The sequence below is a fragment of the Helianthus annuus genome, chromosome 5 (genome assembly GCF_002127325.2).
Source record: "Helianthus annuus cultivar XRQ/B chromosome 5, HanXRQr2.0-SUNRISE, whole genome shotgun sequence".
NCBI classification, from domain to species: Eukaryota; Viridiplantae; Streptophyta; class Magnoliopsida; order Asterales; family Asteraceae; genus Helianthus; species Helianthus annuus.
Window position 1 is genome coordinate 122,304,260 of NC_035437.2, and position 20,918 is coordinate 122,325,177.

At 36.3% G+C, this 20,918-nt stretch overlaps 4 long non-coding RNA genes across 6 annotated transcripts; 2 read left to right on the forward strand and 2 right to left on the reverse strand.

Moving 5' to 3' along the window:
• The first annotated feature begins 3,023 nt into the window (after positions 1 to 3,023).
• On the forward strand, positions 3,024 to 6,468 carry LOC110886313. The gene is made up of 4 exons (XR_002562734.2): positions 3,024 to 3,916; positions 4,022 to 4,419; positions 5,482 to 5,569; positions 6,426 to 6,468. It is a non-coding gene; the product is annotated as an uncharacterized LOC110886313 (long non-coding RNA).
• A 2,365-nt stretch (positions 6,469 to 8,833) lies between these two features.
• LOC110886312 lies at positions 8,834 to 13,613 on the forward strand. Of its 2 annotated transcripts, XR_004892834.1 has the most exons (5): positions 8,834 to 10,148; positions 10,249 to 10,646; positions 11,719 to 11,806; positions 12,663 to 12,816; positions 13,116 to 13,613. It is a non-coding gene; the product is annotated as an uncharacterized LOC110886312 (long non-coding RNA). The 2 variants fall into 2 exon arrangements; XR_002562733.2 differs by lacking the exon at positions 12,663 to 12,816 and having other exon boundaries at positions 8,861 to 10,148.
• A 3,671-nt stretch (positions 13,614 to 17,284) lies between these two features.
• LOC118492258 lies at positions 17,285 to 19,024 on the reverse strand. The gene is made up of 3 exons (XR_004892836.1): positions 18,484 to 19,024; positions 18,235 to 18,350; positions 17,285 to 17,367 (listed from the first exon to the last, which is right to left on the reverse strand). It is a non-coding gene; the product is annotated as an uncharacterized LOC118492258 (long non-coding RNA).
• Positions 19,025 to 19,077: 53 nt separating this feature from the next.
• On the reverse strand, positions 19,078 to 20,128 carry LOC110883243. Of its 2 annotated transcripts, XR_002560408.2 has the most exons (5): positions 19,974 to 20,128; positions 19,707 to 19,888; positions 19,471 to 19,549; positions 19,221 to 19,298; positions 19,078 to 19,138 (listed from the first exon to the last, which is right to left on the reverse strand). It is a non-coding gene; the product is annotated as an uncharacterized LOC110883243 (long non-coding RNA). The 2 variants fall into 2 exon arrangements; XR_004892835.1 differs by having other exon boundaries at positions 19,707 to 20,099.
• Positions 20,129 to 20,918: the final 790 nt, after the last annotated feature.

Sequence of the window (20,918 nt, forward strand, 5' to 3'; positions counted from 1 at the left end):
AAGTTGGTCTTTAAAACAGATCAATGTTTATGCTTTAGATGCCCAACCATGGCATCACATGACCATTTATGATGAAAAAGCTATGAAATTAAGAAATTGTCTTTGTTTGTGTGCAAGCTTACCATTGATGCAATTGGATTTTGAGGAAAAAGCTATGAATCAGTCATTGTACGATCAACTTCTTCAACTACTACAACCGAAGTCGCATCACCACCATCCAAAGTAACCGCATGACTAACACTAACAACCTTAGAGTCTCCGCCATCGAAATCAGTTACGCGATCAGAAACAACCTCTGTTGGAATACTCTGATCGGAAGGTGTAGGCGACGGTGTATTATTATTATTATTATTATTATTATTATTATTATTATTATTATTATTATTATTATTATTATTATTATTATTATTATCCGATAGTGGTGTACCTGTAAAATATACAACGCTCTCGTTTTTGGAATATGCATTGGGTGTAAAATATACCTCTCTCACGATACTCCGCCATGACCGCATAGGATTTCACCGATTTTGGTTATTTGAAGTTTTTAGCTGTAGGGCCACTATGCCATTTTCCAAGGATCTGTTTTGTATTTTTTTTAATCAATTATGAAATCTATTAAATCTATTATTACAGTTTTTTTTTTTTTTTTTTTTTTTTTTTGTTAATGTTTCTGAATGTCTTTTTGACTATTTTTTATTTAACTTAGCAATTAGCATCAAGCTCCTAGCTTTTTTACATCATTCTTATGTTTGCTGATCTTGCATTCTTGCTAACGGTTTATGAAGAATAACGATCACAATCCCTTTCCTGAAGTTATAATTATGAAATGCTAGAGTCGAAAGTTTTAACCTATTGACCAGTAAATTGATGGTGAGCTTGGCGATGGTTGTACGTAGAGGTAGATCAATATAACCTATTGTCCAGGTTGACCCGTTATCCTGCTTAAGTTTTAAGGGTTGTAAACAGTTTTGCTTTTTGAATTGTGCATTGACTCCTCATTTTCAGCAGAAGTGAAGAAATTCATATATCATTTCCCAACTACACTTTCTCTCTTCATCAAGGACTCTCCAGCTAGCCAGATCTCTGAACATATAAACCGGTTAAACGCTAACACTGTTGTTGTTAATTCCTTGATCTGATTCATCTTATCTTCAATATGGTCCAGCTCCAACTACGCTTCTTGCCACTTCAAGACGCAATATCTGTGACCAAGTTCTTTATTTTCTCTGTCGGTACGGTAATCTTGCTCTCTTGTGCATTATGCAACCATATGTCCATTGTCCATAATCACTATAAACAGACAGATGATTAAAAAATAAGTTTTTATTATATGTTATGCTAATAATGTGCCCTTTTTGGGTATAATCGTTTATGCCTTTTCAACATGTTGTGATAACGGCCTTGTGCTTGTGATAAGTGGTCTTGAATTCTTGATTATGGTACTAATGTTTGTTGCAATAGGGAATACTTGTTAAGTCACTAACTTGTATATACACTCTGAATTGTATCATATAAACAATACGATGGAGTCATCAATGTGTATATACAACCTATAAACAATAGAGTCATCAATGTGTATATTATATATGTGCTCCGAAATTGTATCTTATAAATCTTTGTTGGTGTAAATTATCGACTCCGCCGTAACGCGCGGGTTCCCCACTAGTAAGCTATAACGAGTGTCGGTGACAAACAAAACCCTGTTCGAAAAACATGGATACCACGTCGATTTCAACCGAACATTAGTAGCCGATATTTGTACTTTTGAAATCTTTATCAATATTCATGTTTTATCAATAAAAAACGTATGTCAATATCCTTTCGGGCTTATCATGACTTTATTTTTAGAGGTTTATCTTTTGATCGCTATACAAAGAGCCAATAACGGTACCGACACCTTATTGAATCGAACTAATACCGAACGATTTCTCGCCGCAACGCGCGAGGGAAGTCCACTAGTTATACATATGAATTAGAACTCTTCATGAATAGTGCCAACCATAAATTAATCATTAAATAATATTAAATGAAATAGCTATGAATAACAAGTAATGATGTCTTATCCTTTATTTTTTTATTTTAAGTTTTAATTGAGTGATTCTTGAAAATATATTTTTTGTTTAATTTATAAATAAGTTATATATATAATTGAGTTTTTTTTTTCTTATCGTTGTTATGAATCGAACGATGTTATGCTAACAATATAGGTACTGGCATTCCTTTTTATATTTTTCTAGATATTTCTATCAGTTTCGTGATGAACCGATTCAATTCCCACCGAATTACAACATTACCAGTTGCTACTATTCATACCGGTATAAGTTTAGTCGAAGACGGAGTTGTATTCACCCATACATCCGTTGTTTCTTTCATTCCTATATCGAGTCGATTATAAGTGATTTTTTTGTTCATTATTGTGACAAACCGAACCAATACTATTCGAACAACTTTAGTAGCGGTATAGAATACTTTTTTATATCATAAGCTACAGTGAGTGTCGGTGACAAACAAAACCCTGTTCAAAAAACATGGATACCACGTCGATTTCAACCGAACATCAGTACCCGATATTTGTACTTTTGAAATCTCTATCAATATTCACATTTTATCAATAAAAAAATATGTCAATATCCTTTCGGGCTTATCATGACATTATTTTTAGAGGTTTATCTTTTGATCGCTATACAAAGAGCCGATAATGGTACCGACACCTTATTGAACCGAATTAATACTAAACGATTTCTCGCCGAAACACGCGAGGGAAGTCCACTAGTTATATTTAAAGGATCCATAAGGCTTGACCAAATCCAAAATCTAGACCTAACAACATTCGCATCTCATACCAATTTAAACCACAACCATTTCAACTGACCACTAAACTATTCCAAACATTCATCTTACTCGCTTACCTTTTTTATTTAAACTATATCTGTTTATATAATCTATTTATCATTGATTTAATTAATAATAATATGATTTCTTTATTAAAAATATGGATAAATATGTGACAACCGGTGATTTACGGCTCTTAATTATGTGATTAACAGGTGATTAACACGACAATAAATAGTGTTTAAGACGCAAATTAACTTAATTAGGCATTTGGAGTGCCCAGGGACGTCTATCCGACTTTACAGTACGCGTATGAAGATTCGCGTGGAATCTGCAACAACGAACTGATACCGTGCAAAATACTGACAACGCCGACAAATACGGATTTTCTACGAATATTTTATAAATATAATTTTACGAATGTATTGGGTTTCTGTGCGACCCAAACGCAAACGTGAACTAAAAACGCGATAGCAGGAAACGCATCGGCAACGAAACGAAAGCGACGGAGGCGTTTGTCACCTTCAGAACTTACATTTTACGCTATATTTAGTTCCGTAATGGAATTTTAGTAGTTACAGTCGAAATCGGATCGAAAAACGGATTAGAAACGACCTCTTGAGCAAATTTCGCGATTTTAACGCAACTGACGAACGAACGCGTCAACCGTCAACTTCCGACGCTATTTTACATACCCTCGATCCTAAAATGACATTGTACGACATTACACGACGTTCCGGTGCAAAACGGGCTTTAGAAACGAGATCGGGGGGTTCAAAATGCTAGAAACAGGCTTGTGGGCCTTGTGCCCAAGCCCACAAAACCTTCACTATATAAAGGGTTTTACCCCTAAAATCTTTCATTTCAACTAAACTTTCTCTCTCTAACCCTCAAATCCTCTCAACTCTCTCTCTCTAGAAACAAGTCCGGCGAGAATTCCGGCCGACTTCCGGCGGAGATCCGGCGACCGGCGACTTTTCCGGCGGAGTTCCGGCGACCGACGATTTTCCGGCGAATTTTCCGGCGGCCGTTTTTCGGCCAAGAGTACACTTTTTCGACTATATCCGACGTTCCGGATCGCGTGGTGAGTTTAGTTTTAGCTAATTCTTAGCGGTTTGAGCTGTATGCCAACTCCGGCGAAGTTCCGGTCAAATTCCGGCGAGTCCGTTTTGAACTTTTGACTTTGCAGATGCTTAGATCGGGACTTGAGGAGCATTTCTGCAAATTTTCAAGAAATTTTATTCTCCGGCGAAATCCCGACTTCTGACATGGTTTTGGCGAGGTTCCAGCCGTCCGTTTTCGACGAAAATTATATTTTTGGGCTCCTAGTGACCCGTAGAGTCCATACGAAACACTTTCGTCTCGGGTGAAAATTTAAGTTCGGGACGCTCTCGGGCTCGGGTCAACGCGGTCAACAGGTCAAACACGGGTCAAGAGGCAGTTTTGGGTCATTTTTAGTGCCTCGGTTCAGTTTCGGGTCCGGTCAACCCTGGTCAACACGGGTCAAACGTGGTCAAAGGTGGTCAAAGCTGGTCAAATTCAGTCAACTGCTGGTCAACGCAGTCAACTCAGTCAACACGAGGCTCGGTAAAATTTAAACGATGCGAATTTTGTTATATTATTTATATAATTACTAATTTAACGCGAAACCGAGCTCAAACCGACCCGACTAATGAGAACGACAAATATTATACGAGCTCGACCCGACTAGCGAATTGACACGTAGTGACTTGGTTTTAAATATTTAGCGTTTTGATATATTTCACGTAAGTTACATAATATGCGTTGAATTGATTGAATTTTTGAAAAATATATCGACACTTAGTTGTCGGGGTCGTCCAAAAACAGAGGAAGCTCTGTCCGATTTTCGTTAAAAACCCGGTTTGCGAAATTTATAGTGTATTAAAGACGACACTTATCGAAATACTAGTTTTCTTATAAAATAAATGTAGAAGTATATTTATTTTAGCGACGTCTTATAACATATGAAACGAGTTTATAACACTTTGACAAAAATGCATTACTAGTTTACGAAAACCCGATACTTAATTAAAATAAATATAATTCCTTATATTTATTTCAATCGACCAAAACTCGGAAGCTTTTACAACATAACTATAATTAGTTATATTTCATTCAAACGTCGCTAATTCGTGTGATTTTACAAATAAATATAATGTTTATATTTATTTCAACATCGTGTTTCGTATATTTTTGTAAAATAAATATAATTAATTATTTATATTTATTTTAAACGTCTTTACTCGAAGTACGACACCTTGCCATAAGATTCATAACAAATGATATCAGTAACCGACTCGATTCGATAACCACGAGCTTTATATATATTCACATACGTACTTCAAATTCACGACGACTAACACGACTTGGTAATTATATTTATATATATATATATATATATATATATATATAAATATAAATATATCCTACTTCACTCGGAAACTAAGTTGTTTCCGAGACTTAGCGTTTATCCCAATTATAAATGGGATCGAATAACCATAATTTGGTTTATTTCAAATCAAAATACTAACACTACCTTATAACCGTTGAGTTAACAATTCGGTAGAGCTCGGACACGTAGTTTATCTACGTTGTCTTATGTAGAAACTCATAAGTATTCCTTCGTAGGAATGTCATAGGTGCACGCTAGCTAATTCATGTTCTTGGAACAACACTTCGGAGTCACGCTAGGCTAGCATTGCACAGGAATGTCAAGGTGAGTTCATAACCCCCACTTTTTACTGTTTTACATTTTTATAAATGTTTTCGGGGGTGGAAAGACATGCAAGTTTTGCAAAAATAAACAACTTTTCGATGAACGAAAACTCATATTTATAAACCGTGTTGCGAATGAATTTCAAGGAACTTAAATGGTTTACGAATGATTTCGATCAAACATACCGGTTTTACAAATTTGATTCGCATATTACGAAATGTGCATGATTTTCTAATGGGTACGGTCGACACAGTCGGGGTGATTCGACACAGTCGAGGTTATTCGACACAGTCGAGGTGATTCGACACAGTCGAGGGGATTCGACACAGTCGAGGTTATTCGACACAGTCGAAGTGATTCACACAGTCGAGGTGATTCGACACAGTCGAGGTGATTCGACACTAAAAACCGTCTACACAGGTTGAGTACTTCCTATGTCGCCGCATACGTTAATGTCCTCGCGAAACATTAACGATCAACCTGTTCATAGACGCTTTACATACCCATTTACAACACTAAAACTTTCATATGTTCATAAGATTCATTTGATGGAAACTCAGAAATACATGGATTTATAAACTTTGGTAACGTTTTTCAAATTATGCCTAAGTAAGAGGACGCGCTGATCCTGCTTACAAAGGTTCGTTTGGGCTCGGCCCATTCTCTCTCGTGCAATGCACAAAGACTCTCGTGGGCTAGACTCACAGTTTTCATATATCATGCCAAGAAAATGATTTTACTATATTTTCTCAGCAACTTTAAAACCGGTTATCAAAAAGATTTATTTTAAATCTTTTCAAAACAAACTATGAACTCGCTCAACTTTATGTTGACTTTTTCGCATGTTCTTTCTCAGGTTGCATTTTTCAAAACTATGGAACGGTTGGAATAGGAAAACCCACGGGATTTCGAGTACTTAGCAGGCGTTTAATTTCTAGAAGTCTTAGCTTATTAGCTTCCGCTGTGCAATGAAGATACCGGTCCAGTCACGCCAGCTCTGATATTTCGGGGTGTGACAGATTGGTATCAGAGCCATAGGTTACAGCGAATTAGGTTTCTGTAGAGATACCTAGGCTTTAACCTCACTTTCTTCTGGGGACTTAGATTATTAAGACTTGAACACATACAGAACGCCTAAGACTCGAATATGGGTTCCAACCGTTGCCGAAAACAATGAGTCAACTGTTTTGGTTTTAAAAATATACAAATGTTGTGTCGATACACCGTACACGAAACAATTACACACATAAAGCAAGACTTTGAGAGTTGTGGTAACACACATTTAGGACCTCTGGAAAACTTATGTCGAAATTCATTAAAGGTCCTCATGTAGGAACTGTGATTATTAACCCGGGCAAAAGCCATTACATTATGTCGTCTATGCTATCTTACTTACTCGAGCAGGTAACCTACACGGAACGAAACGCTAGTGCACAAGAATACATGAAACTTAAATTATACGTCAACGGATGTCGGAGCACATCACATTCTACGCGGAACGAAACGCTAGTGCACAAGTATACATGAAACTTAAACTATACGTCAGCGGACGTCGAAGTACATCACACACGACTTTCGAAGCAAGCCCTTGGGGAAACCACAAATGGTCACGACAACAATAATGCTAACCCCATCAGCGGGAGTAACAACAACCGAATGTTGTACTTTTCCACGTAATCCTTCAAATGACATGAGTCACGCCGAGGTACGTTACAGCAAGATTTCACAACAGTCGATACTTAGTCTGAAGAGACTCATAATTGTTGGTGCTGCAAAAAGAAGTCACGTGTCTTTGCATTCCCCCTACTTCATTAATGGCGAATACGCTATGTTCGACATTCCATGGTAATGTCACCTAACAACCAGTCCTCACACGAAATTCCAGGTAAAGTCCTCAAATTTCTTTTATTGAACTTCCGAACTTTTGCATATAGCGAGTAGACTTTCATATTTCTACTCCCCCTAATGATCCTTGCATCTAGAAAATTTTCTTTCATAATAGCGAATACTCATTTGCTTCATTCTTGACGAATTCATATGTTACACATGCGTTATTTGTTAAGCATGTGGCTTCACTTGAAATTGTTGCTTTATCAAGTTCAAATATTATTTCGCTATCTTCAATCCTTGCATTGTGATCTAGCTAAACCACATTATTGCATAATGTTGACTCTTTGATATCGAGTCAACGAAACTCGTTGAAACTCCTTTCTTTTCAAGCTACATACATGGTTTTTCGTTGTAACCATGACAAAACTTTCTTGTTGATACATGTAATCATTGTTGAATTGCGTTTAACCCAAGTTCTCAATTGATTAAACTTGCTCGTTATATATATTCGATTCAAGATTCCATATGATGGATTGAAGCCATCATATTCGAAATAATCCCAACAAGCACTTCATTTGCCTTGAACCATAACAGGCTTGTTTGGTCTTTGACTTCCTTGAATCGTTTCCTTGATCACGATCACCTTGTGGTGACGTTTTCACAAATTTGAAGCTTGCGCTAATCTCGTTGCTCACATCATGTACGGATTTAATTATTTAATTATTTGTTTATTGATATTAAATCCGCTTAGTTGATTTGTCATATTAAAGCAGTCTTAATACAATCGTGTATTAAGATAATGGTACACAAGTTCATGTCATATTTCGGTGTACCTCTTAACGGTTCTTTCACAATCGAGCGAACATTTTGTGATATTTATTGCTTTTCATCTTCGCTCGAAAACATTATTTATTTGTTTCATTTTCAATTGAAAATCCTATGTAATTTGTTTGGAGCAACTATTCGTAATTATTTCGTTAAACCTTTCATTCGATTTCAAACACGGTGATACTTGTTTGATCACCGCTATTATTGAATTATTTCGATCACTACGACACCTTGTGGTGTCAGTATGAACTTGTAGCTTGGGCTAATCATGATCGAGCATTTCATGCAAAACACAGGCGGTACTTGTTCGATCACCGCTATTATTGAATTGTTGCATTCACTACGACACCCTGTGGCGTCGGTCTAAACTTGTAGCTTGTGCTAATTACAATCAGTCGTTTCATGCAGAACTATTTATGCTTTTCGTTTGACACATCATTCAAATAGTCTTAATGCAATTATGTATTAAGACGATGATACACCAGGTTCGGTTGTATTTCGTTTCGGTGTATCCTTGCAGCTCAATAATGTCAACACGTTGGTTTTATCTTATTCATTTATTGGTTCAACAGTTGACAAATCATTTCATGATTCTATCTATTTGAGCTTGTTGAATTCGAGTTTCAATCGTACAATAACCAACGCTAGATTCCGTTGGTAGTAAATTCTATTGTTTCAAAAATTGATTTGCAGTTAGTGAACGTTCATTTGGAATTCCACTGGTTGAATTTCGTCTTTTGTTGAACCCCGTAAACTTGGTCGCATTGGTGATAGTATCACTAAGCTTCATTCACTTGACATCGATTTCTATAACAAACTTAGTTGAACCATTGAGTTCTTAGTGATGCAAAATGTCCTCACATTCACGTAATTTGAATAAGTCTTACTTTGACTACGCGTTTATTCACCTTGGCATTGTTCGGACTTACCTGCGAACGACACAACTATGAGGAGACAACATAGACAAAATTTCGAGGACGAAATTTCTGTAACAGGGGGAGAATGTGACAACCGGTGATTTACGGCTCTTAATTATGTGATTAACAGGTGATTAACACGACAATAAATAGTGTTTAAGACGCAAATTAACTTAATTAGGCATTTGGAGTGCCCAGGGACGTCTATCCGACTTTACAGTACGCGTATGAAGATTCGCGTGGAATCTGCAACAACGAACTGATACCGTGCAAAATACTGACAACGCCGACAAATACGGATTTTCTACGAATATTTTATAAATATAATTTTACGAATGTATTGGGTTTCTGTGCGACCCAAACGCAAACGTGAACTAAAAACGCGATAGCAGGAAACGCATCGGCAACGAAACGAAAGCGACGGAGGCGTTTGTCACCTTCAGAACTTACATTTTACGCTATATTTAGTTCCGTAATGGAATTTTAGTAGTTACAGTCGAAATCGGATCGAAAAACGGATTAGAAACGACCTCTTGAGCAAATTTCGCGATTTTAACGCAACTGACGAACGAACGCGTCAACCGTCAACTTCCGACGCTATTTTACATACCCTCGATCCTAAAATGACATTGTACGACATTACACGACGTTCCGGTGCAAAACGGGCTTTAGAAACGAGATCGGGGGGTTCAAAATGCTAGAAACAGGCTTGTGGGCCTTGTGCCCAAGCCCACAAAACCTTCACTATATAAAGGGTTTTACCCCTAAAATCTTTCATTTCAACTAAACTTTCTCTCTCTAACCCTCAAATCCTCTCAACTCTTTCTCTCTAGAAACAAGTCCGGCGAGAATTCCGGCCGACTTCCGGCGGAGATCCGGCGACCGGCGACTTTTCCGGCGGAGTTCCGGCGACCGACGATTTTCCGGCGAATTTTCCGGCGGCCGTTTTTCGGCCAAGAGTACACTTTTTCGACTATATCCGACGTTCCGGATCGCGTGGTGAGGTTAGTTTTAGCTAATTCTTAGCGGTTTGAGCTGTATGCCAACTCCGGCGAAGTTCCGGTCAAATTCCGGCGAGTCCGTTTTGAACTTTTGACTTTGCAGATGCTTAGATCGGGACTTGAGGAGCATTTCTGCAAATTTTCAAGAAATTTTATTCTCCGGCGAAATCCCGACTTCTGACATGGTTTTGGCGAGGTTCCAGCCGTCCGTTTTCGACGAAAATTATATTTTTGGGCTCCTAGTGACCCGTAGAGTCCATACGAAACACTTTCGTCTCGGGTGAAAATTTAAGTTCGGGACGCTCTCGGGCTCGGGTCAACGCGGTCAACAGGTCAAACACGGGTCAAGAGGCAGTTTTGGGTCATTTTTAGTGCCTCGGTTCAGTTTCGGGTCCGGTCAACCCTGGTCAACACGGGTCAAACGTGGTCAAAGGTGGTCAAAGCTGGTCAAATTCAGTCAACTGCTGGTCAACGCAGTCAACTCAGTCAACACGAGGCTCGGTAAAATTTAAACGATGCGAATTTTGTTATATTATTTATATAATTACTAATTTAACGCGAAACCGAGCTCAAACCGACCCGACTAATGAGAACGACAAATATTATACGAGCTCGACCCGACTAGCGAATTGACACGTAGTGACTTGGTTTTAAATATTTAGCGTTTTGATATATTTCACGTAAGTTACATAATATGCGTTGAATTGATTGAATTTTTGAAAAATATATCGACACTTAGTTGTCGGGGTCGTCCAAAAACAGAGGAAGCTCTGTCCGATTTTCGTTAAAAACCCGGTTTGCGAAATTTATAGTGTATTAAAGACGACACTTATCGAAATACTAGTTTTCTTATAAAATAAATGTAGAAGTATATTTATTTTAGCGACGTCTTATAACATATGAAACGAGTTTATAACACTTTGACAAAAATGCATTACTAGTTTACGAAAACCCGATACTTAATTAAAATAAATATAATTCCTTATATTTATTTCAATCGACCAAAACTCGGAAGCTTTTACAACATAACTATAATTAGTTATATTTCATTCAAACGTCGCTAATTCGTGTGATTTTACAAATAAATATAATGTTTATATTTATTTCAACATCGTGTTTCGTATATTTTTGTAAAATAAATATAATTAATTATTTATATTTATTTTAAACGTCTTTACTCGAAGTACGACACCTTGCCATAAGATTCATAACAAATGATATCAGTAACCGACTCGATTCGATAACCACGAGCTTTATATATATTCACATACGTACTTCAAATTCACGACGACTAACACGACTTGGTAATTATATTTATATATATATATATATATATATATATATATATATATATATAAATATAAATATATCCTACTTCACTCGGAAACTAAGTTGTTTCCGAGACTTAGCGTTTATCCCAATTATAAATGGGATCGAATAACCATAATTTGGTTTATTTCAAATCAAAATACTAACACTACCTTATAACCGTTGAGTTAACAATTCGGTAGAGCTCGGACACGTAGTTTATCTACGTTGTCTTATGTAGAAACTCATAAGTATTCCTTCGTAGGAATGTCATAGGTGCACGCTAGCTAATTCATGTTCTTGGAACAACACTTCGGAGTCACGCTAGGCTAGCATTGCACAGGAATGTCAAGGTGAGTTCATAACCCCCACTTTTTACTGTTTTACATTTTTATAAATGTTTTCGGGGGTGGAAAGACATGCAAGTTTTGCAAAAATAAACAACTTTTCGATGAACGAAAACTCATATTTATAAACCGTGTTGCGAATGAATTTCAAGGAACTTAAATGGTTTACGAATGATTTCGATCAAACATACCGGTTTTACAAATTTGATTCGCATATTACGAAACGTGCATGATTTTCTAATGGGTACGGTCGACACAGTCGGGGTGATTCGACACAGTCGAGGTTATTCGACACAGTCGAGGTGATTCGACACAGTCGAGGGGATTCGACACAGTCGAGGTTATTCGACACAGTCGAAGTGATTCACACAGTCGAGGTGATTCGACACAGTCGAGGTGATTCGACACTAAAAACCGTCTACACAGGTTGAGTACTTCCTATGTCGCCGCATACGTTAATGTCCTCGCGAAACATTAACGATCAACTTGTTCATAGACGCTTTACATACCCATTTACAACACTAAAACTTTCATATGTTCATAAGATTCATTTGATGGAAACTCAGAAATACATGGATTTATAAACTTTGGTAACGTTTTTCAAATTATGACTAAGTAAGAGGACGCGCTGATCCTGCTTACAAAGGTTCGTTTGGGCTCGGCCCATTCTCTCTCGTGCAATGCACAAAGACTCTCGTGGGCTAGACTCACAGTTTTCATATATCATGCCAAGAAAATGATTTTACTATATTTTCTCAGCAACTTTAAAACCGGTTATCAAAAAGATTTATTTTAAATCTTTTCAAAACAAACTATGAACTCGCTCAACTTTATGTTGACTTTTTCGCATGTTATTTCTCAGGTTGCATTTTTCAAAACTATGGAACGGTTGGAATAGGAAAACCCACGGGATTTCGAGTACTTAGCAGGCGTTTAATTTCTAGAAGTCTTAGCTTATTTGCTTCCGCTGTGCAATGAAGATACCGGTCCAGTCACGCCAGCTCTGATATTTCGGGGTGTGACAAAATAAGATTAATAACAAAACAATTTATTTATTATTTGTTTTATATTATTTTTACTATATGGTTATCTAGTATATTAATTTAATAATAAATATAAAAATACTGAAAAAAAAATATTAATTTTTCCAACGGCTCCTTTTTTAAGCGACTACTTTTGCGGTAGCTATTTTTTCAAACACATACTTTTGCAACAATTATTCCTTTATCGGCTATAAATTTACTTTGTATTTCAACTAACATGTTCACTTTGCAACTCACGATTCACTACAAAGACTCATAAAACAAAATGGCAGGAGACCTTGGACTGAAGACGAAGACATAACTTAGGTCACTTCTTGGATGGACGTGTCAGATAGCAGACAAGGAGCCGTTGCATTTAGAACAACCTTTATTTCAAGAATTCTGTCAACGTGTAGGTGAAACCAATCGCTCTTCAAACCAAGCTTTTTCAAGGTTCAATACTATGTTCGTGAAGGTTTGCACATTTCATCAACTCTTCAACATCATGATGGCTCGCGGTGACGGCAGAACAGAGGCAGAAGCGATTGTCGAGGCCCTTCAGGAATACCAAGATACAAAGCATGTAAGATTTATTCACATCTCATTTTGGCAATTACAAAAAAAAAAACAATGCTTGTATGCAACCAGTTGTGCATCCCGATGGCCGATGCCAACTCCAACTCCAATGGTCCAAGGGTTGATGATTAGTTTAATTATGTAGTTTATTTAGGTTTAATTATCTACTTTGTGTAATGTTTTAAATTTTATTAAATTTATTTTTTTAGTTTAAATTATTTTTAATTTATGCATTTGTTTTTTTATAAATTTATTTATTGTTACTTTATATATTTATGTTATTAGTTTAAAAAATTTTAAGTTTCTTATTTAAACAAGTTTTTTTTTTTAATTTTAAATTGATTTTAAAAAAAACAAGGGGTAGGTTATGGGCTAGTTTGGTGGAACAAACCAAACTAATCCACGTCATTCTTCATAAGGGGGTTTTCCGGATTAGGTTGTTTTGGTTTTCATGGGGCATGATCAAATGATGTGGATGCTCTTACATATACATACATGCATGCATGCATGCATGTTGTAATTTATGCTTCTAAGACATTGTCCGGACCAAGGTCCTTTAGGCTTTCACTTCCTTTATTTGGTTTGGTATTTATTACCTAAACCGACCCGTTAGGAAGCATTACATGTTGTAATTTATGCTTCTTATTCTCTTATAAAGGTTTCTCCGATTTCTCTCAACCATAACCTCCATTATGTTTGTTTTCCTTAGACAAACCTTAATATTCCCTTTTACCCTTCGATTTGGCGTTTCACCCAAATCGACCAGCTTGAGACTTTAAGTTACGTAACTTAAGTTTCCTATTCTTCAACAAAGTTTCTCATTCATATTCCCAACCATAGTCAAAATCATGGTTGGTAATTAATGGACAATACCTCGGCCTATACGACCCCACGGGTCGCTTATACCTTGGTTTTGCATGCCCGATATTTTGCTTATGACCTTATAGACCACAAACGACCCATTTGGTTCGCCACTCGTGATTCTCATCAAACATGGGTGAGAAACACACTTTTTATCCATTTTTCGTCCTGGTCCAAGACCTCGTTTATTTCCGTTAGGCAATACCTCCACTTCTATGACCGTGTGGGTCATTTATACATCGGTTTTACATTCCATTTGATATGGTTTTGTTTTAAAACACTTTTCTTCCATTTAATCCCATAAAGGGATTCTTAAGTCACTTCCCATTAATGTATCGTTTCGCATTTTCAACAACAATTTAGTATAGTAATAACGTAATAAAATAGCTACGTACCTTAAAGCTTTCCTTTCGAACGAGTCTCCTTCCCGACTTTGCTTCCCGAACCCTCACTTGTTTTGCCTATAGATTGAACCCAAATGATCATTTACAAACAAGTCATTCATGCTTTCTCTATTGAAGGGTCCACTAGGATCATACATAGCACTTACGTCAAGTTTCAGTTTTAGGTAACAATAAACTACTCATGTCGACATTTTGTCGAACACTTGGTGGGCACTGATTTTTAGTCTTCATCCAAGATGTCTAAATCTTAAATGTTTACCATGATACTACTAGAAATCACATTTCAAGCTATTCAACTGACTAAATCATAATTTTTTTGCATCATATGGCTAATATCTAGAATTTCACCCAACATGGATCAAGTTCCATAAACATGTCAAAACCCATTTTATCTTCTATGAGAGTTTTAACCTTGAACAACCACACACATAATTCTACATGTAATTCCTTTCAATTTAGGGTCTTAAACTGATTTCATACATCGGTTTCATCATACAATCAACAAGCTCTATCAGTTGGCACATTCAAGTTCCACTTTTTAAACTACATTTCACCAAATATCAAATTTCAACTTACCTTAGGATTGTTAGGTGTAGATGATCAAGAATCAAGGCTCATGCACAAGATTCGTCATCAATGTGTCATTGAATATGCTAAATTGTTAATTAGGTTTTTGAGTGGGTCCCCCATTTCTTCTCTACGGTCGGCACACACACAATACTCTTTTTTTAATCAAACAAGTTTGTCACAAGTCCGTATATAGACCTTGTAGCTTTACTAGTATAATTTGTAAACCCATTTAGTACATTAGTAAGTAACTAATATTTTTGACGAGGTTAAAACTTCCTAATTAAAATACATCATATTAAACATGATAATCGAATTTAGTATATTTAGGGTGTTACATGAACTAGTGATAAAAAATGACTACACCAACACCGCGATGGATCCGAACCGGCGGAGTCTCCTATGCGTCAAGTTGCATGTGATAGCATGCTACAATTTGTCTTAACATTAACGCCATCCTTGGGACCATGAACACTATGTGTTTCGTGTTCTCCATACAACGGCCATATTTGTATTTTCCGCGTTCTCTTCGTTGTATATAAATCCGTATTCATGACACCACTTTATTACCATGTGACACTTCATACAACTAACTTGATTTATCAAAAAAAAAAAAAAAAAAAAAAAAAAAAAAAAAAAAAAAAACTAACCTATGTTAATAAGTAACACACAATATCATAATAGCCTGTGTATAAACGGATTAAATAATAAAAAATATGTAATACAAATATATGTATGTATATATACTAGTCGTTTACCCGTGCGATGCGGCGGGAAACATATCACTTAGGTTGGTGAGTTTAGGGCTATGTACGGGGAAGTTTCCAATGTGGCATGCGACGACGATGGTGGCAGTGTAGTAGAACGTGAGGGTCGGTTGCGGCCTTCTTCAGCGGCGGAGAATCAGCGGTGTGCGGCGATTGATGGTTTCGTGATGGCGTTTGGTGGTTATTGTGCGACGGCCGGTTACCAGCTTTAGGAGCGTCAACATAAGTTGCAACAAATATGTAACTCGGTAAACTCGTATAATAGCATAAACACATATGATTCACACATAGATTTAAATGCATATACATGTTTACAAAGTCAACACTTTAAGAGAAGCAGAATAATGAGGGAATGGAAACGAACTGTGCATTTCGACCAAACCACCACCGAAAACAAAAACTTAAAAAAGAAACTAAATGTAAACTCCAACGTAGTTTAACAAACAAAATGAAAAATAGTAAGCACCAACATATAATCTCTAAGTTCGCTTAGGTCCAACACACAATCAAGTTTCATTCGGGTGCCATGCAAAACGTCGTTAAGAAATCATAAGTGCTTCCATTAATGTCAATTCCGGAGTTGTCTGACCCTTAAGAAGAAAACAAAAAAAAGGTTAATTTGTGTGTTGAATATGATTATAGAAATTATATAAAATTCAATAACGATGTGCACCCTTAACAAAACGTACAACATAACTTATGATTTTAAAAACAAGTTTAGAAGACTTTTCACTCATTTCTATTTTCACCAAATTTGTAAATCCTAAGTGGATACTAAATTTACATCAATAATATAATATTATAAAACATAAGTGGATTACAATTATATATGATGACATAGCAAAAAACCAATTCATAAATCTAAAAAAATCCATGCCTACAACATTTGTTATCTGATTTGTAACTTTTTCATCTCTATCAATAAGTAGTAATTTTACTTAGTTTCGGCCATTGACTACTAATAGTGACCCATATAATTGTCCACGAGTAAAAACTATCTCAGCATTTTTATTACATATAACAATAAAAAATGAAATTACAATTACAATTCACAAATGACTAAATATTTCTTCGTACTACACGTTTTGTTAATCGACTTTATCCTACATTCTTTGTGCTTCATCAATAACACTATATTTCCAATCAACTCTAGGAAGTTTTTAACGATCGTACGTAACAAAATCAATAGGTGTATAATAGAATTGTATAATTCTATAATGCGTACAACAATTTACATAAAGTATTTTTATTCTCCAAGCATCTGCAATCAATAGTAATCTGGTCAACCCAAATTCTTGCCCTCCTCATTGTCTTCACTATTATATTTTGTATGCATGACATTACTCCAAGCATCTTCAATCAACAGTAATCTGGTCAACCCAACAAAAATACATAAGAATTAGATGGGTAGAAATGGAAAACTTGAGCACACCAGCTATTACATCATTGTGGTTCATATCAGCAGCAGAGGAACCTATGTGGGAACAAAATGTTGTAGTAAAAGCCTAGACATATGGAATTTCGCTTCATTCACATATGTTTTTGGCCTTTATATATCATGATTAAATCCCTAAACTGTACAAATTCAATGAAAAGTCGCCTAACTTTATTTATATATGTCATTTTTGGAATATAACTTGAACTTATAAAAGCTCAACGAAACGAACCTTTATGGCTTATCGCTAACAGCTCGAATGGTCACAAGCAAGGTTTACAAGTACGGAATCATGCCTCGAGGCGTTTTGCCTTCACCTCACGAGGCGTACGCCTTGAGGCAGACCGACACGTAAGCACCGGACAGAATTAAAAAATAAATCTAAAAATTATATATCTTATAAAAAATAAAATACGAACTAATTTCATCAGCAATTTCATCAAAACCCCCTGAGGCGCATAACGCCTCAGCCCTATGAGGCGCACATACAAAATAATCCCTGGCCGTTTTAAACCATGGTCACAAGGCTTTAAATTCGCCAAAGTGTATGTTGGTCCATAAACCTTATAAATCTCTTTATTCGGAAACTAATATAACCAACATAGCAGGTCATATTTATGAAATTTATTACTATACAAAAATTGGGAAATTATCGTCTTTTGCCTACCGGCACCAACAATTGGCCACGCGGACCCGTTACTAACCAACGTATGGATTAGAAATAGATAAATAGGGAGACACGTTAAAGAGTAATTGCAAACAATCTTTGTGATACCATGTTTTAGATTAGATAAAGAATTACCTGGAATAAATTGTAATGTTTAACAGCTTTTAGCACATCAGCGAATATCAAAGCGAACCTTTAAAAGTGATTTTTCTCAATTGTTTGGTTGTACATGGTGATTCACTAAGATATTCCTGTATTTGTAAAATTATAAAAGATTAGAGAAAAAACATAATAAACTCATGCACTGAAGTAATGTGGCATCGATTATACAAAAGACGTTTGATTTAGTTAAATATACATAAAAACATAATGGTAAGCCATTACCTAATTGGTGATGTTTATGAATAATCTGATGACAAATGGACATGCCACCAAACCTGCAAAACGAAACAAATAAAACAATATATGAAAGATGTGTCTAAATCGAAAGAATGACCATATGTGATAGAGATTTATAGCTGTAATGATATCAACAACAATGAAATATTCAAAGTACAAAAGGCAAAAGTACAATATGATTAACTTCAAGTAAAACAGCACAGGGCCATTGTGATGGGCCTTTAGTAACACAAGGCTCGGGACCTGAGAGTAATCCCGGAGCATGACAGCAACCCCGGATCATGGCAGCAAACTCGGACCAATGCAGCAAACTCGAGACATCACAATAATTTTTTAGTTCATATAAAAACACAAAGTTAGCAATACGAATTAATATATTTTTTTAGTTCATACTAAAACTAAAATAGATAAAGTGGTTAAACCCAAAAGCAAGCATAAGTAAACCCAAGGGGTTCCATATAGTTAGATGCCCCCTGGGTATTACTCTCCATTTAACTTGGAGTCCTACGGATGCTTTGTCATTTTGGTATGCTTAAACTGATATCTATTTAAGAATTAAAACACATTTCGGTATAACGAAGTCTTACGAATGCTTTGTCAAACGTGCTGAGGCCTGCACCATAGCAAAAACCAGAAGGCCCTGTCACAAGTAGAAATAAGTGAGCAAAATGAAAAGATTCTAACCGAAGACCGAAAACAATGGAATAATGAATAAATGTAACCTCTTTTGTGTAACCGGATAATCCGATCAGCTGCGAATCACGAACTCCTCTGTAGAAATTAGCAGGAATTATGGGTTTCTGCGTAAGAAAACTCACGGGTCAGTATATTATTACAAAACATTAAAAAAAAACACAAAACCAACACAGATCTGAAAGTATGATAACAGATCTGACAAAGATGTTTAAAAAAAAACTTAAAAGATATAAAATTTAAAAAAACAAAAACGATAGATAGGGTAAAAAAGGGTACCACTAAGGCTGAATTTGAAGGTTCTTGAACCAAGCCGCAGTGTTCTCTCTTTCACCTGTTCATCGGTCTTCATCTTCAACTATATTCACATTTCCAGAAAACAAAACCCTAATCAATACAAAAATATATACTCTCCCCGTGGATCCATTCACAGAACATTAAAAAAATCACAAAACCAACACAGATCTGAAAGTATTATAACAAATCTGACAAAGATTTAAAAAAAAAAAACTTACAAGATAGGGTAAAAACGGTACCAATCTGACCCCCAACCAAGCCTTGTGTCAGCGTCTTCCACCCACAACCACAGATCTGGCGTCATATAGAGAGATCCGGCCTCTGATATGATCGTCAAGACAAACCCTATATTACTTCTGATCTCCGTAGTTCAATGAGTCCTTGTTCATACACCAACAACCTAGAACGTTAAGTTCAAATCAACAATTTACACATCAAACACCACAAGCATCCGCTTTCAGAGTCATGATGGTGGGGGTTCTTACCAAAACCCTAATCGTTGGCATGTGCTTGAGTCGCCAGAGAGAGAGAGAGAAGGTTGAAAAGATCTGGTGAGATGTGAGTTGTGAGAGAGATGAGATAGAAGGAAGGGGAAAGGTGGATCCGTGTGAAAACAAAATCATCCGTCAGATCACGATCCGTGTGAAGAATTGAAAGAAAATGGACGGCTGATGATGGATTCGGGTGAAGGGTAAAAGTTTTGGAGGGCATAATTGGAATTGTAGATTATATTGTGCTTTAGAGGGTTGTACAGCATGCTTTAGGGGTGTTTTAAGGGAATTTTTATGACTTTAAGAAGTCCTTTGGATATGCTTATTAAAGTAGTATAGATATATATGTAGGGTTCATATGGGAACCACCATTTATCGTGGAAACCACGAGAACCACTTGTGAACACAACCAAAATAAACCCAAAACAAACATTGAACCCCCAACCCCCAAAAACCTAAACCCCCACCCTCGAAAACCTTAAAAAACCTAAACCCCCACCCCACCCCCAAAATCCTAAACCCCCCACCCCACCCACCACCCAAGATAAATACTAAAAACTAAACCCTAAAGCTAAACTTCATAACTAAATGCTAATTCTTTAAAATCTTTTACAGTTAAAACGCAAATTTTTACTAAAAAAGTTGTGTGTGTTTAAAGCTTTTTTAAGTAGTTTTGGTTGTTTTCACACTAGTTCTCGTGGTTCTTGCCATATGATGGTTCCTAAGTGATCTTCACAATATATATATATATATATATATATATATATATATATATATATAGAGTAAGGTTAACATACAAAAAGCCTTATCATACATCACGTAGGAGACAATGGTAACCATTGGATCAGGGGTATAATCACGCATGAGACCACATAATCACGCATGGGACCACATAATCACGCATGGGACTATAATCACGCACGTTCTATGATAATAACG